We start from the raw sequence: 16673 nt of genomic DNA, 5'->3' as shown, positions 1-16673 counted from the left end.
ATGTGATGTGTGGTTGGGAAACATGTAGTAATAAATCATCAGCATACAATGCCACCTTATACTGTATGTTCGTCCTCCTATGCGCAGACCATGGACACTGGGATTTCTAATCACATTAGCAAGATGTTCCATTGTTATAACATACAATAACAGGGAAAGAGGGCATCCCTGCCTTGTTCCATTTCGAATGTTAATAGGTTTTGATAGTGAGCCATTTGCTTTAATGCAGGCTGATGGGCATGTGTATAAGGTGAAACATTTTATTTAAGAAACATGGACCCATTCCTATTTGTTTTAAAGCTGCCCTCAGGAAATTCCAATGCACAAGGTCGAATGCTTTTTCTGCGTCTATGGATAGCAGGCCGAGCGGCTGGGACTTTGATCTAGCGTGCGCTATGAGCAACAAAGTTTTATTAACATTGTCTCGTGCTTCCCTTCCCTGTATGAACCCCACCTGATCTGCATCGATTATAGAGGGGAGGAGAGGGGCCAGCCTATTAGCCTGTACCTTAGAAAATAGCTTTATATCAATGTTTAGTAATGATATTGGTCTATAATTAGACACCATAGTAGGGTTCTTGCCGGGTTTCGGAAGAAAGATAACAGTTATAATGATATAACTCAGCACTCATTGAGATATTTTTGCAGGTGGTATGGATTTTATTTCATCAATGTGACAATCCGCAATAAACAGCATATATAGCGCTTCGGTCTTGTATTGACCTTCATCAGATAAATAGCTGCATATAACAATTACATAAAAAGAAAATCACAGAAAGAAAAGTTACAAAAAAAAATTACAAAAAGAAAACCATGATATATACAGATTTGTGATGGGAATGTAGCAGATTACGACATAACATCCAACGGAACACTTATTTGCTTGTTTTCTGAAAAGGAGGGGTATGTGGGGTGGACAAGGTGATGAACAAAGTGGGAGGTATGCTGGGAAGGAAAACGGATAAAATGATAAGTGGGAAGTGTAATAAATTGATGAAATGCACATTAAGCAGAATCATTCTATTGAACACTCTGCGATGAAGACTATGAGCAGCAGGGGCGCAAGTGAAGATGTAAAAAAAAATTCTGCTCCAACACCATGCTCTCATAGTCTTCTCTGCGGTGTGTTCAATAAAATGGCGTCCGAGATGGTGGTACGCGCATGCGAGGACTCCGGTGCCATTTTAATAAAGACCTAAGTATTGTGGCAATCCACAACAACCACAATTGGGGCACGATATTCAAATAAAGAAAAGGGGACAAACCAGAGGATGCTGGAGAAGGAGGAATAAACACGAGGACCCGTCCCACAAAAACCCGTCCATGTTTTACACATCAATGAAAGTGCAGTGCTTTTCTGCAACTTTGATTAATGATATTTAATCCACCAAGCATCACATCTTTCTATAACAGGTATGCCTGCATTCAGCATCAAAGACTTCTCTCTATAAAGTTGTCTAACCACGCATTTTACATGACGGCCTTTTCTTTTCTTCTCACTCACTTTTTCCTTTTTCTTTCCACCTTTCTACTGATTCCCTCCATGCTGTTAGGGCCAGGTGGACGGGCAGACCCAGGAGGTGGATCCACTGGGCCGAACACCTTACTGAAGGCAAGGGGTCCGGTAGCCGGAGCACAATAGGTAGCAGGACAGTCCGTTCAATAGAGTGGAATGCAGAAGTCCCTGGGACCACGGAGTCACTGATGGTAGTCCGGGTGACGGAGCTCAGGTTCGGAGGCCGAGATGTTGTCAGGCAGAGTCCGGAACCGATGGAGCGAGGGGACGGGTCCCCACAGGGATCACAGATGGTACGGACTGACGGGATGGCAGATGGTCAGCGTTCGGGGTTCGGGAATCGGCAGGGCCGGATGGCGAGGCAGGAGCGGCTCTAGAAGAGAGATAGGTGAGTATATCACAGAGACACAAGGAGACCTGACTCCTAGCTTAGGAAACACGAAGAACAGGCCCCGCCCCCTTGGACATTAAACCCCTTTATACCCTGTACCTGTGTGTTCAATATCCTGTCTGTGGACGCTGGCCCTTTAAGAAAGGGTCAATGACCGCGGGCGCGCCCTAATGCGCATGCGCGAGGCCCGGGTGCCAGAAGCCAGGGCAGGGAGCGGCGAACAGGAGGCAGGGGAGCCGGGCTGGAGCGAAGCTGCCGGCGGACGCTGGGAGCGGGGACCGGGACGCCTGGGGATCATAGGTGAGGAGGCCTGGAGGCTGTGGAGCGGGGGACGCCAGACAGAGGAGCCGGGGAGCGAGCCAGGGAAGCCGGGGAGCGTGGCAGGGGAGCCGGGGAGCTGGACAGGGGACCCGGGGAGCGTGACACATGCTCCATCTGTTAGTTAAATTCACCTTGAATGTGTACCTATAGCAAATCATTTTTCCTATTGTAATCTACTCTGTGTGCACGCTGCTTAATGTACAATTCATTAATTGATCATGCTTAATGTGCATCATCAATTTACTATACTTACCACTTACCACTTTATCCATTTTCCTTCACAGCGTAGAACTCTCTTCACCTTGTCTATCCCACATACCCCTCCTTTTCACAAATCAAGCAGAATACTGTTTTATTGGATGTTATTTGGTAATCTGCTACGTCCCTGCCACAAATATACATATATTATATACAGTACAGACCAAAAGTTTGGACACACCTTCCCACCTCTAGAACAACTGTTAAGAGGAGACTTTGTGCAGCAGGCGTTCATGGTAAAATAGCTGCTAGGAAACCACTGCTAAGGACAGGCAACAAGCAGAAGAGACTTGTTTGGGCTAAAGAACACAAGGAATGGACATTAGACCAGTGGAAATCTGTGCTTTGGTCTGATGAGTCCAAATTTGAGATCTTTGGATCCAACCACCGTGTCTTTGTAGAAAAGGTGAACAGATGGACTCTACATGGCTGGTTCCCACCGTAAATCATGGAGGAGGAGGTGTGATGGTGTGGGGGTTCTTTTCTGGTGACACTGTTGGGGATTTATTCAAAATTGAAGGCATACAGAACCAGCATGGCTACCACAGCATCTTGCAGCAGTGTGCTATTCCATCTGGTTTGCGTTTAGTTGAACCATCATTTATTTTTCAACAGGACAATGACCCGAAACACACCTTCAGGCTGTGTAAGGGCTATTTGACCAAGAAGGAGAGTGATGGGGTGCTACGCCAGATGACCTGGTCTCCACAGTCACCAGACCTGAACCCAATCGAGATGGTTTGGGGTGAGCTTGACCGCAGAGTGAAGGCAAAAGGGCCAACAAGTGCTAAGCATCTCTGGGAACTCCTTCAAGACTGTTGGAAAACCATTTCCGATGAGTACCTCTTGATGCTCATCAAGAGAATGCCAAGAGTGTGCAAAGCAGTAATGAAAGCAAAAGGTGGCTACTTTGAAGAACCTAGAATATAAGACATATTTTCAGTTGTTTCACACTTTTTTGTTAAGTATTTCATTCCACATGTTTTAATTCATAGTTTTGATGCCTTCAATGTGAATCTTCAGTTTTCGGAGTCCTGAAAATAAAGAAAACTCTTTGAATGCGAAGATGTGTCCAAACTTTTGGTCTATACTGCATATATATATATATATATATATATATATATATATATAAATATAAATATACTGCTCAAAAAAATAGAGGGAAAACTAAAGTACCATTGTGCTGATTAACCCCTTTACGACCGCCGATACGCCTTTTAACGGCGGTAAATAAGGGTACTTTTTCCGATCCGCCGCTTTTTAACGGCGGTCGGAAAAAAGGGTCTAGCGCCCCCCAGAGTCAGAAAATTTCCGGGGTCTCAGCTGCCGGGGGTAGCTGAGACCCTGGAGATCATGATTCGGGCCGGTTTTTCCGGTCCCCGCTCACCTGATGACCGGTATACACCGTATACCGATCATCAAGTTATAGTAAATGACCGCGCCGGTAAAAAATGATTTATCTCCCATCTGGCATGATCAAACATGCCAGACGGGAGATAAATCTTTTTCCCGGTTCCCTCCGGTCCCCCGGTGTCCCCAAAGTGCCCCCCCCGACCCCCAACCCCCTCCCGAAAATCCAAGATGGCCGCGCGCACCGGCGATCACAGCAGCGCGCCGGCCGCATTTCCACTGTTCCTATGGTTTCTGTCGTATGTGCCATAACACATACGACAGAAACCTGCTCCCTAGGCCCCGCCGGGTCCCCCCCTACCCCCCCCTGGTGTTCCCCGGTGTCCCCCGGTGTCATACATACCTGTCGGAGCCCTGATCCCCCGCGGCCCCCTCCTCCGGCTCCTTCTCTGCAGACTCCGGTCACATGAGCAGAGCGCAGCTGTCAGCTTCCTGTGTTCAGGACGCTGGCTGCTCGCACTCTGCAGCTGTGACCCAGGGAGGGTGGGTGCAGATTCTTTGCACCCACTCTCCTCAAATGGAGGGTCTGCCCTCCTAGAAAATGGGGGATACGTTCCCTGAACGTGTCCCCCATATTCTAGAAGGTCCAGAGGCGACGTGGGACATCCAAATGGATTATTGTGGATTTTTTTTTTTCTTTTCAATAAATTGGTCAATCAGGGAATGTTTTGGGGAGTGTTTTTTCAAATAAATTTTTTTTTGTTGTCAATTTTTTTTTTATTACTGTCAATTAGTTATGTCGGGTATCTGATAGACGCCGTGACATAACTAATTGCTGGGCTTGATGCCAGGTGACATTACACACCTGGTATCAACCCCATTCATTACCCCGTTAGCCAACGCACCAGGGCGCGGGATGAGCTGGGGCGAAGCGCCAGAATTGGCGCATCTAATGGATGCGCCACTTCTGGGGCGGCTGCGGCCTGCTATTTTTAGGCTGGGAAGAGTCCAATAACCGTGGCTCTTCCCATCCTGAGAATACCAGACCCCAGCTGTCAGCTTCACCTTGGCTGGTGATCTAATTTGGGGGGACCCCACGTTTGTTTTTTTTTTTTAATTATTTATTTATAAATAATTAAAAAAAAAAAACAGCTTGGGGAGCCCTCCAAATTGATCACCAGACAAGATGAAGCTGTCAGCTGTGGTTTGCAGGCTACAGCTGTCTGCTTTACCCTAGCTGGCTATCAAAAATAGGGGGGACCCCACGTCATTTATTTTAATTCTTTTTTTTTTTTTTGGGCTAAATACAAGGCTAGGCATCCTTTAGTGTCACATGAAAGGCAGGTAAGGGGAGCTTCCTCGTTCCTGCGGCGTCACACATAGCGATGTGTGCTGCCGCAGGAGCGACGAACTACATCGTTACTGCTGCAGTAACGATAATCGAGAATGGACCCCCATGTCACCGATGAGCGATTTTGCACGTTTTTGCAACGATGCAAAATCGCTCATCGGTGTCACACGCAGCAACATCGCTAATGCGGCCGGATGTGCGTCACCAATTCCGTGACCCTAACGACTCCGCATTAGCGATGTCGCAGCGTGTAAAGCCCCCTTAACAGTGAGAAATTTTTTGATACAGCAACAGTTTTGTGAAGTACCTGTGGATTCAAAATGTTTACTATACTCCTGAATAAAATCCTTGAGGGGTCCAGTTTCCAAAATGAGGTCACTTGTGGGGGGTTTCTGATGTATAGGTGCCCAAGGGGCCCTGCTAATGTGACATGGTGCGCGCAATTTACTTCAACTTTTCCAAAATTCAAATGGTGCTCCTTCCATTCCAAGCCCTCCCATTTATCCAAACAAAGGTTTTTGGCCACATGTGTGGTATCCCTGCGCTCACAAGAAATTAGATAACAACCTGTGGGGTACACGTTTTGTTGTTGCCTCTTGAAAAAGTGAAAAATGTGTCGCTAAATCAACATTTTTGTGAAAAAAATGAAAATTTCAATATGGCAACCTAAGCTTATCAAATTCTGTGAAGTATTCGTGGATTCAAAATGCTCAATATACACCTAGATTAAAGCCTTGAGGGGTCTTATTTCCAGAATGGGGTCACTTGTGGGGGACCTCCACTGCTTAGGCACCTCAGGGGTTCTCCTAATGCAACATGGCGTCCGCTATTGATTCCAGCCAATTTTGCAGTCAAATTGCACTCCTTCTCTTCTGAGCCCTGTAGTGTGCCCAAACAGTTGATTTCCACCACATACAAGATATCAACAAACTCAGGAGAAATTGCGCAATAAATTTCATGGTGATTTTTTTCCTGTTACCCTTGTGAAAAAAAAAGCTACCTGGTTGAAGTAACAATTTTGTGGTAAAATTTTATTTTTTTATTTTCATGGCTCAACGTTATAAACTTCTGTAAAGCACCTGGGGGTTCAGGGTACTCACCAAACATCAAGATAAATTCCTTGAGGGGCCTAGTTTCCAATATGGGGTCACTTGTGGTGTTTTTTTTTGCTGTTTACGTACCTTAGGGGTCCTCCAAATGCGACATGGTGCCCGCAATCTTTTTCAGCCAAATTTCCTTTCCAAAATTCAAATATTGCTCCTTCCGTTCCAAGCCCTCCCATTTCTCCAAACAAAGGTTTCAGACCACAAGTGAGGTATCACCGCGCTCATAAAAAAGTGGGTAACAAACATTGGGGTCACATTTTTGGAATTACCTCTTGAAAAAGTGAAAAAATTGATGCTAAAGCAACATTTTTGAGAAAAAAATGAAAATTTTCAATGTGACAACGTAACGTTATCAAAATCTGTGAAGTACCTGTGGATCCAAAATGCTCACTATACCCCTAGATAGAAGCCTTAAGGGGTCTAGTTTCCAAAATGGTGTCACTTGTAAGGGGTTTCTGCTGTTTAGGTACCTTGGCGGACATGTAAATGCAACATGGTGCCCGCAATCTATTTCAGCCAAATTTGCTTTCCAAAATTCAAATATTGCTCCTTCTGTTCCGAGCCCTCCCATTTGTCCAAACAAAGGTTTCTGACCACATGTGGGGTATCGGCGCGTTCATAAGAAAGTGGGTAACAAGTTTTGGGGTTCATTTTGTTGTGTTATTTCTTCTAAAAGTGAACAAATTTGGGGTAGAGCAACATTTTAGGTAAAATTTTATTTTTTGCTTTTTTTCATTCCACTTTGCTTTAGTTCCTGTGAAGCACCTGAAGGGTTAATAAACTTCTTGGATGTGGTTTTGAGTACTTTGAGGCGTGCTGTTTTGAGAATGGTGTCACTTTTAGGTATTTTCTGTCACTTAGGCTTCTCAAAGTCACTTCAAATGTGATGTGGTCCCTAAAAAAATGGTTTTGTGAATTTTGTTGAAAAAATGGGAAATTGCTGATGAACTTTGACCCCTTCTAACTTCCTAACCCCAAAACATTTTGTTTCATAAATTGCGCTAATGTAAAGTAGACATGTGGGAAATGTTATTTATTAACTGTTTTGTGTGACATAACTCTCTGGGTTAAGGGCATAAAAATTAAAAGTTTGAAAATTGCAAAATTTTCAAAATTTTCATCAAATTTCCGATTTTTTCACAAATAAAAGCAAAAAATATCGTTCTAAATTTATAACTATCATGAAGTACAATATGTCACGAAAAAACAATGTCAGAATCACCGGGATCCGTTGAAGCGTTCCAGAGTTATGACCTCATAAAGTGACACTGGTCAGAATTGCAAAAAATGGCCTGGTCATTAAGTACAAAACTGGCTTCGTCCTTAAGGGGTTAAGTATTCCCTTTATTTTTTTGAGCATTATATATATATATATATTGCTCTGACAAAAATTGAGACACCACTGCAAAATTGTCAGTTTTTCTGTTTTTTCTCTTTATGGGTATATTTTTGATACTTTTGGGTAAAATATACATTGCTCTTTTATTCTATAAACTACTGGCAACATGTCTCCGAATTTCCAAGCAATAAATTTTGTTTTTATTTTCTGAAAATGAGATACGGTCAAAATAACAAAAAGAATGCATTGCTTTTAGACCTCAAATAAAGAAAACAAGTTCATAATCATTTATACACAAGAATACTAATAATGTTTTAAATCAGGAAGAGTTCAGAAATCAATATTTTGTGGAATAACCATGATATTTAATCATAGCTTTCATGCGTCTTGGCATGCTTCCACCAGTCTTTCACACTGCTTTTGGGTGACCTTATGCCACTTCTGGTGCAAAAATGTAAGCAGTTCTTCTTTGTTTGATGGCTTGTGACTATCCATCTTCCTCTTGATTACATTCCAGAGGTTTTCAATGGGGTTCAGGTCTGGAGATTGGGCTGGCTATGACAGGGTTTTGATGTGGTGGTCCTTTATCCACACATCGATTGACCTGGTTGTCTGGCATGGCACATTGTCCTGCTGGAAAACCAGTCTTCAGAGTTGCGGAACATTGTCTGAGCAGAAGGAAGCAACTGATTTTCCAGGATAACCTTGTATGTGGCTTGATTCATACGTCCTTCTCAAAGTTTATCTGCCTCATTCCAGCCTTGCTGAAGCATTCCCAGATCATCACCGATCCTCCATCAAATTTCACAGTGGGTGCAAGACACTGTGGCTTGTATGCCTCTCCAGGTCTCCATCTAACCATTAGAAGACTAGGTGTTGTGCAAAGCTGAAAATTAGACTCATGAGAGAAGATTACCTTACTCTGAAAATTGGGCAGGTGGACTCATTTTTAATGTAGCTTTATTTATTATCGAGTTATTGACACGTTTGTGACATGGAACAAAGACAGTAACCCACTAAAAGATGTGCTCAAAGTGCTGCCCATTGTGTTGAATTGTCAACGCGATTCTCTTCTCCGACTCTTGACACACCGAGAGCAATACCTTAGATCCAGGATACAGGAGGCCTATGGTAGCATTTCGTCGGCGGTATTGCTCTTGGTGTTTCAAGATCGGGAGAAGAGAATCGTGTTGACAATTCAGCATAATGGGCAGCACTTTGAGCACATCCTTTAGTGGATTACTGTCGTTGCTCCATGTCACAAACGTGTCAATAACTCGATAATGAATAAAGCTACGTTAAAAATGAGCACACCATTGTTTTTCTTTTGTAATTCTCTATGCGTTTGATGTGTCACATGACCCCCTCTCCATTGAAAAAAGTAAAGTTGAATTCAACCGGTCACCCGGCCGCAAATGTTTTGTCCCTCCCATGTACTAATATGCCACAAACGGTAAAGTAATATCAGTAACCACTTTCATTTTATCAGGGTGTATCCATACTTATGGCCCACCCTGTATGTATCGTTTTATTAAGTGCTAGAAGGATCTGTTCTGATGTCATACCCATGTCACCAGAAGGGGTGGGGCCTCAGCCAGCAGAAAAATAATGTTGCTTCCTGGTATTAGCTATGTTGGCTGAGGTCCCTCCCCTTTGGTCACATGGGTATTTCATCAGCACAAGTCCTTCTAGCACTTAGAAAAACCATTGTATAATAGAATTAGCATAAATAACAGGTAGGGAAGGAACAACAGACAGGGGAAGGAAATCCCTATGAACACCCCCCCAGCTATCAGCTGATTGGCAGCTGCTGTCATTCAAAAAGCTGCTCATTTTACAAAGTTTACTTGCTTGTGTTTCAAAATCTATACATCCTAGCTGACAACTATAGGTATGTATAGAATCAGCATGATAGCGCTAATATAGTACTGACTTTAGGTTATGTAGGAAAATCCTGGTGATTGGTGTGCTTTAAAAGTTGTTATAGTGTCTGCCATTACTACCTCTTGTGGTAGTGCATTCCAGTCTGACTGCTCTATCTGTGAAGAACCCTTTCCTATTTAGCTGCCTGAATCACCTTTCTTCCACATGCAGTGAATGCCCTCTGGTCCTTAGTATTGTCTTTGGAAGTAATAAGTTGTGTGCCAGTCCTTAGCATTGCCCATCTAATATATAAAGCTGAGTGTATGTACAGTATGTGTGTATGTTCGCTAATGGAATATGTACCGTCAAATCTGCAATCACAAAATTTTGCACAGCCACCTCATTTCACTCAGGAAACATCATAGACTTCATAGACAGCATAGAAATTTTGACTTCGCGCTTTACAGTTAGTTGCCCAAAAAAAATAATTGCTTACTGTTTGGATGTTTGAGGTAATATATTGGCTATTTTGTGTCTGAGTGGGAGAGAGGGAGAGTGAGAGAGGTCGAGTGGGAGAAAGGGAAAGTGGAAGAGAGAGAGTGGGAGAGTAGGAAAGTGGGAGAGAGGGAGAGTGGGAAAGAGAGAGAGAGAAAAAATTAGTTACTATCCCGAGTGTGAGAGTTGGAGAGTGTGAGAGTTGGAGAGAGGGAGAGTGGGAGAGTGGGAGAGTGGGAGAGTGGGAGAGTGGGAGAGTGGGAGAGAGGGAGAGAGAGATAGAGACTAAGTTACTATCCTCGGCAATGCTGGGTAGCTAGTTTATAACTATAAACGAGATCTACTCTGACACGTCATTATTTCTAACAAGCCCAACTTTTTCAACCTCTTACAGTTAGGTCCAGAAATATTTGGACAGTGACACAAGTTTTGTTATTTTAGCTGTTTACAAAAACATGTTCAGAAATACAATTATATATATAATATGGGCTGAAAGTGCACACTCCCAGCTGCAATATGAGAGTTTTCACATCCAAATCGGAGAAAGGGTTTAGGAATCATAGCTCTGTAATGCATAGCCTCCTCTTTTTCAAGGGACCAAAAGTAATTGGACAAGGGACTCTAAGGGCTGCAATTAACTCTGAAGGCGTCTCCCTCGTTAACCTGTAATCAATGAAGTAGTTAAAAGGTCTGGGGTTGATTACAGGTGTGTGGTTTTGCATTTGGAAGCTGTTGCTGTGACCAGACAACATGCGGTTTAAGGAACTCTCAATTGAGGTGAAGCAGAACATCCTGAGGCTGAAAAAAAAGAAAAAATCCATCAGAGAGATAGCAGACATGCTTGGAGTAGCAAAATCAACAGTCGGGTACATTCTGAGAAAAAAGGAATTGACTGGTGAGCTTGGGAACTCAAAAAGGCCTAGGCCTCTACGGATGACAACAGTGGTGGATGATCGCCGCATACTTTCTTTGGTGAAGAATAACCCGTTCACAACATCAACTGAAGTCCAGAGCACTCTCAGTGAAGTAGGTGTATCTGTCTCTAAGCCAACAGTAAAGAGAAGACTCCATGAAAGTAAATACAAAGGGTTCACATCTAGATGCAAACCATTCATCAATTCCAAAAATAGACAGGCCAGAGTTAAATTTGCTGAAAAACACCTCATGAAGCCAGCTCAGTTATGGAAAAGTATTCTATGGACAGATGAGACAAAGACCAACCTGTACCAGAATGATGGGAAGAAAAAAGTTTGGAGAAGAAAGGGAACGGCACATGATCCAAGGCACACCACATCCTCTGTAAAACATGGTGGAGGCAACGTGATGGCATGGGCATGCATGGCTTTCAATGGCACTGGGTCACTTGTGTTTATTGATGACATAACAGCAGACAAGAGTAGCCGGATGAATTCTGAAGTGTACCGGGATATACTTTCAGCCCAGATTCAGCCAAATGCCGCAAAGTTGATCGGACGGCGCTTCATAGTACAGATGGACAATGACCCCAAGCATACAGCCAAAGCTACCCAGGAGTTCATGAGTGCAAAAAAGTGGAACATTCTGCAATGGCCAAGTCAATCACCAGATCTTAACCCAATCAAGCATGCATTTCACTTGCTCAAATCCAGACTTAAGACAGAAAGACCCACAAACAAGCAAGACCTGAAGGCTGCGGTTGTAAAGGCCTGGAAAAGCATTAAGAAGGAGGAAACCCAGCGTTTGGTGATGTCCATGGGTTCCAGACTTAAGGCAGTGATTGCCTCCAAAGGATTCGCAACAAAATATTGAAAATAAAAATATTTTGTTTGGGTTTGGTTTATTTGTCCAATTACTTTTGACCTCCTAAAATGTGGAGTGTTTGTAAAGAAATGTGTACAATTCCTACAATTTCTATCAGATATTTTTGTTCAAACCTTCAAATTAAACGTTACAATCTGCACTTGAATTCTGTTGTAGAGGTTTCATTTCAAATCCAATGTGGTGGCATGCAGAGCCCAACTCGCGAAAATTGTGTCACTGTCCAAATATTTCTGGACCTAACTGTATATGGGAGGCCTTCCATTCCTTGTAATAATCTAGTTGCCCACCTTTCAACTGACTCTAATTTCTGAAAATCCTTTTTAAAATATGGAGTTCAAAACGAGATCCCATATTCTAGATGTAGCCTTACAAGTGATTTGTAGAAGGGTAACAATAAATTGGGATTACAGGATGTAAACTCTCTTTTTATACACCCTAAAATCTTGTTTGCTCTTGCAGCTTCTGCTTGACATTGAGTGCTGCTGATCAGCTTACTTGTAAACAGAATAAGAAACCAAAGTAAACCCTCTAAAATATAATACTTTATTATTAATTGATTAAAAAACGATCAAAATAAATACTAAAGTGCTGTGTAGAGTGCACACATAAGATACCACTTGTGAGGGCAAAGAGTTCAGTGTGGCCTAAGGCTTGACCTGGGAACTAAAGGGGGCGACCTTACACTACACTGCTCCATACCTGACAGCGAAGGTCGGCACTCTAAAGTTTATGGCGCCCCACTCCACATTGGTTTACCCCTAATATGCCCTCACCTATCAAAAAACTAATGGTATCCATCACCAAAAACTAACCCACAAAGTGCTTAGTCTACATTTATCAACATTAAATTTAATTTGCCAAAATTGCCAGATTGTTTTGTAATATTGCATTGTCAACAGCATCGGACTGGATACCGGAGGAATCTCCTGTAATACCAGGCCTAGATTCAGTTACCTGCTTTACACTCCGGAGCTCTCAGCTGCAGTCTGGACTGATCTCAGAGTTTGCAGGACTGCACCGCGAGCGCTGAGTGATTAATTCCCCGGTGATTGCAGTTCAGTTCATAACAGCTGTGGACAGGCCGGGCTGCAATCCGGAGTTCAGGTGAGAGCACCGGAGATCAGCCCGGCATGTCTGCAGCCAGGCTCGGTCTGGCCCGCCGGGGTGCCGGGGAATCCCCCGGTAGGCCCCGGGCCCTCAGTGGGCCCCTGTGCCTTACATAGTGCGGGGCGCTTTATAGTGCTGTGGTGCCGCCGGTTTTTCGGGGCCGGCGTTATGTGTGACAGACTGGGCAGGGCCCCCACGCTCTGATGGCCCCCCCCTCCCACGCTCTGAGGGCCCCCAGCCTTTTAATCACAAGCTGCAGCGATAGCACAAGTTCCGTACCATCGCTGTAGTTTGCGCGCTGCAGAAGGACCTGTGGTGACATCACAGTCATGTGATATCACCGTAGATCCTGCACTGCGGAAGTCCCAGACCGCGCCGCTATTCACATGTACGCGCATCTTTCAGACGCGCGTACATGTGAACAGTGCGGCCGGTGACAGGACTGAGGCGGAGGAGGTGCTCAGCCCCGCACCGACACAGCGGCCGTCATCACACTGCCGCCGGAGCAGCAGAGGATTAGGACGTGCAGGGCTGCAAAGAAAAGGTAAGCGCTCAGGAGGAGCCGAAGAAAAAAAAATGTATTTCTTCTCACCTCTCCTCCTGGTTCCCGCGCTGTCCAGCTGCTCCTTCCAGACCGCAGCTGTCTCCGGCAGCCTGCAGGGCCCCCCGCCAGGTGTATTATGACCTGCGGCCGCGGCTCGCCAGATGCCACCGCAGGTGATAATATTGTATGCAGGCTGCAGGCAGCAGTCAGATGACAGCGGGGGAGGGGCGCTCCTGACCTGGAGGCACCTAGAGGTCATGAACTGCAGCGCGGCAGGAGCAGAGCAGGATCCATCCGATTTTAGTGGTGCATTTTAGTGGTGCATCAGCAGGACCTGCGATGACTCATGCCCATGTGACCATGTGGGAGGAGCCCGGCAGGAGCTGCCATTCAGGGATGATGTGCCGGAGGAAGAAGTGTCCGGTGAGGGGGGGATGAGTGGGGGAGGGGGGTGTGTGCAGGATGAGTGGGACATGGGGAGAGGGGTGTGTGCAGGGTGAGTGGGACATGGGGGGGTGTGTGTGCAGGGTGAGTGGCATATGGGGGGTCCAGACTGTGACAGAGGGGTGTTAAGGGTTCAGGGTGTGTGGTACATGCGATTTCAGTGTGTTTGAGAGAGGGGTAATATAATAATAATAATAATAATAATATTATACGGAAAAGGGTGTGTGACGTGTGATTTGGGGGGTGCAGCTAGGGTGTGTGTAATTTGGGGGGTGCTGGGTGTGTGTGAGCCCCTGCTGCATGATGTGAGTGAAGTCCACACAGTAGCCATATATCAGTAATAGCGACTAGGGAAAGAGTGATAGCAATAACTCACAAATTTTGCCTATTGTAACATACTTCCACCACCTCAGTGGTAAAGCTTCTATTTCAATTCAATCACACGAAAATCTGTTATGGATATACAGATTTTTAAGAAAGCTCAAAGAAGTCAAAGATAATAAAATACTTTTTCTTTATTGAAATGTCTTCTCTATTATAAAAATATATATATACATAACTCCACTATATAGTACCCAAGGACTGGAAAAAACAGGTCATAAATTAATTATCCCGCATTAACATATGGATTCAAGGATTCATAGTGCCCTATAGTTAATTAAACATATATAAGGCTGCAATGAAGATTCAAACTTCCTTTTTTCAAGTGCAGAAATTATTTAGTAAAAATAGTCACAGCAGCGTACCATGTGGTGAACAATAAATAGGTGCAGAGTATCATATATCAATTCCCTATGCCGCTACGGGATTCTCAAATCATTTAGTGCGTTCCCTATTCTGTGGGCATGTAGACAGAACACCACTCCATTAAAATTACACCATAACAAGCCACATAGCTTTCAATAGGAGTAGTGACCCCACAAATCCACCACAGAGACCACTTATATGCGTTACCTATTTGGAGACCTGATATCCACGTCCTGCGACCCAAACACGTGTTTCGCCTTTTCTTCTTCAGGGGGCGTGTGTTGGGGTAGGGGGACTTGGTCTTTATATAAAGAAAAAGTATTTTATTATCTTTGACTTCTTTGAGCTTTCTTAAAAATCTGTATATCCATAACAGATTTTCGTGTGATTGAATTGAAATAGAAGCTTTACCACTGAGGTGGTGGAAGTATGTTACAATAGGCAAAATTTGTGAGTTATTGACTTATTCCTGTTTTTATAACAGATTGCCGTTGCTTAAATGGATCTTCAAGCCAAACTGACGTCTTGGCAATCCAAAGTTACTAATATTTTTTGCAAAAACTCCACGTATGTAGCCCAAAGTACATCTATCTCAACAAAAGAACTTACAAAAAAATATAAAAATCTGATTTTTAAACAAACTAAACTATGGTGGACAAAGACGTCTATGGATAATTATCTGGATCAAAAAATTATACCCAGAGGACTGAGAATTCAGATATACCCTACATTCGATCTTGAGGATGAATCCCTTGTACATAGGTGGATGGATGCGGCAAATACCTGCTCCCTTGAATTTATAAAAATAATTATTGAAAAAAATTCCACAATGCTGAAAAAAATGGAGGAAGAAATTAAAACCCTATATGACAGCATCAAAAAGGAATTAGATGATGATACATTCAATGAATTTTCCATTTCTGTGGACAAGGAGTCTGAAAAGTGGGAGAAAAGTATAAGCGCCAACAAAGCTCTGAAATATCAAAGAGATATAACAGACTTTGAAAAGAATAACATCTTTCATTGGCAAAATAGAAAAATAAGAGAAGGAATAAAAAGAGGCTCTATCACCTCAGTTTCATCAGTATCAGATAATGAAAATCCATCCGGTTCCACTGAAATTTCAAAAAAGCGTAAAATTCAAGGGAAATTACCATCTAACAATAACAATAAAAACAATATAATATCTTTGATAAAGATGGTGGGCCAAATCTTCGAGATCGTACTAAGGTAATTAATCTTTCTACACATACATTGAATGATACCCATGTAGCATTGTTGGAAAGAGGATTGTCATTTTCTCCATCTATTCCCCCAGATCTCTTCACAATAATAAAAGATCTACATTTATTTGGTAGAAAAATTCTACTTAAAAGGTATCATTTTAAACCAGAAGAATTGATAAAGTTTGATACAAAAGAAGAACTGGAAGCCATTGAAATTTTGCAACAGCTATCTGATGAAAATCAAGACACCACTACAAGTATGGGTACCTTCACACTTAGCGATGCAGCAGCGATCCGACCAGCGATCTGACCTGGTCAGGATCGCTGCTGCATCACTACATGGTCGCTGGTGAGCTGTCAAACAGGCAGATCTCACCAGCGACCACTGAACAGCCCCCAGCCAGCAGCGACGTGCAAGCGACGCTGCGCTTGCACGGAGCCGCCGACTGGAAGCTGCGGAGACTGGTAACTAAGGTAAACATCGGGTATGGTTACCCGATGTTTACATTAGTTACCAGCGCTGTGTGCAGAGAGCAGGGAGCCGCGCACACTGAGCGCTGGCTCCTTGCTCTCCTAGCTGCTGTACACATCGGGTTAATTAACCCGATGTGTAATGCAGCTACATGTGCAGAGAGCAGGGAGCCGCGCACACTGCTTAGCGCTGGCTCCTTGCTCTCCTAGCTGCTGTACACATCGGGTTAATTATCCCGATGTGTACAGCAGCTACATGTGCAGAGAGCCGGAGCCGGCAGCACAGGCAGCGTGAGAGCTGCGGAGGCTGGTAACTAAGGTAAATATCGGGTAACCACCTTGGT

Source organism: Anomaloglossus baeobatrachus, chromosome 1 (genome assembly GCF_048569485.1).
Source record: "Anomaloglossus baeobatrachus isolate aAnoBae1 chromosome 1, aAnoBae1.hap1, whole genome shotgun sequence".
Lineage (NCBI taxonomy): Eukaryota > Metazoa > Chordata > Amphibia > Anura > Aromobatidae > Anomaloglossus > Anomaloglossus baeobatrachus.
Note: the sequence above shows the minus strand (reverse complement) of the source record.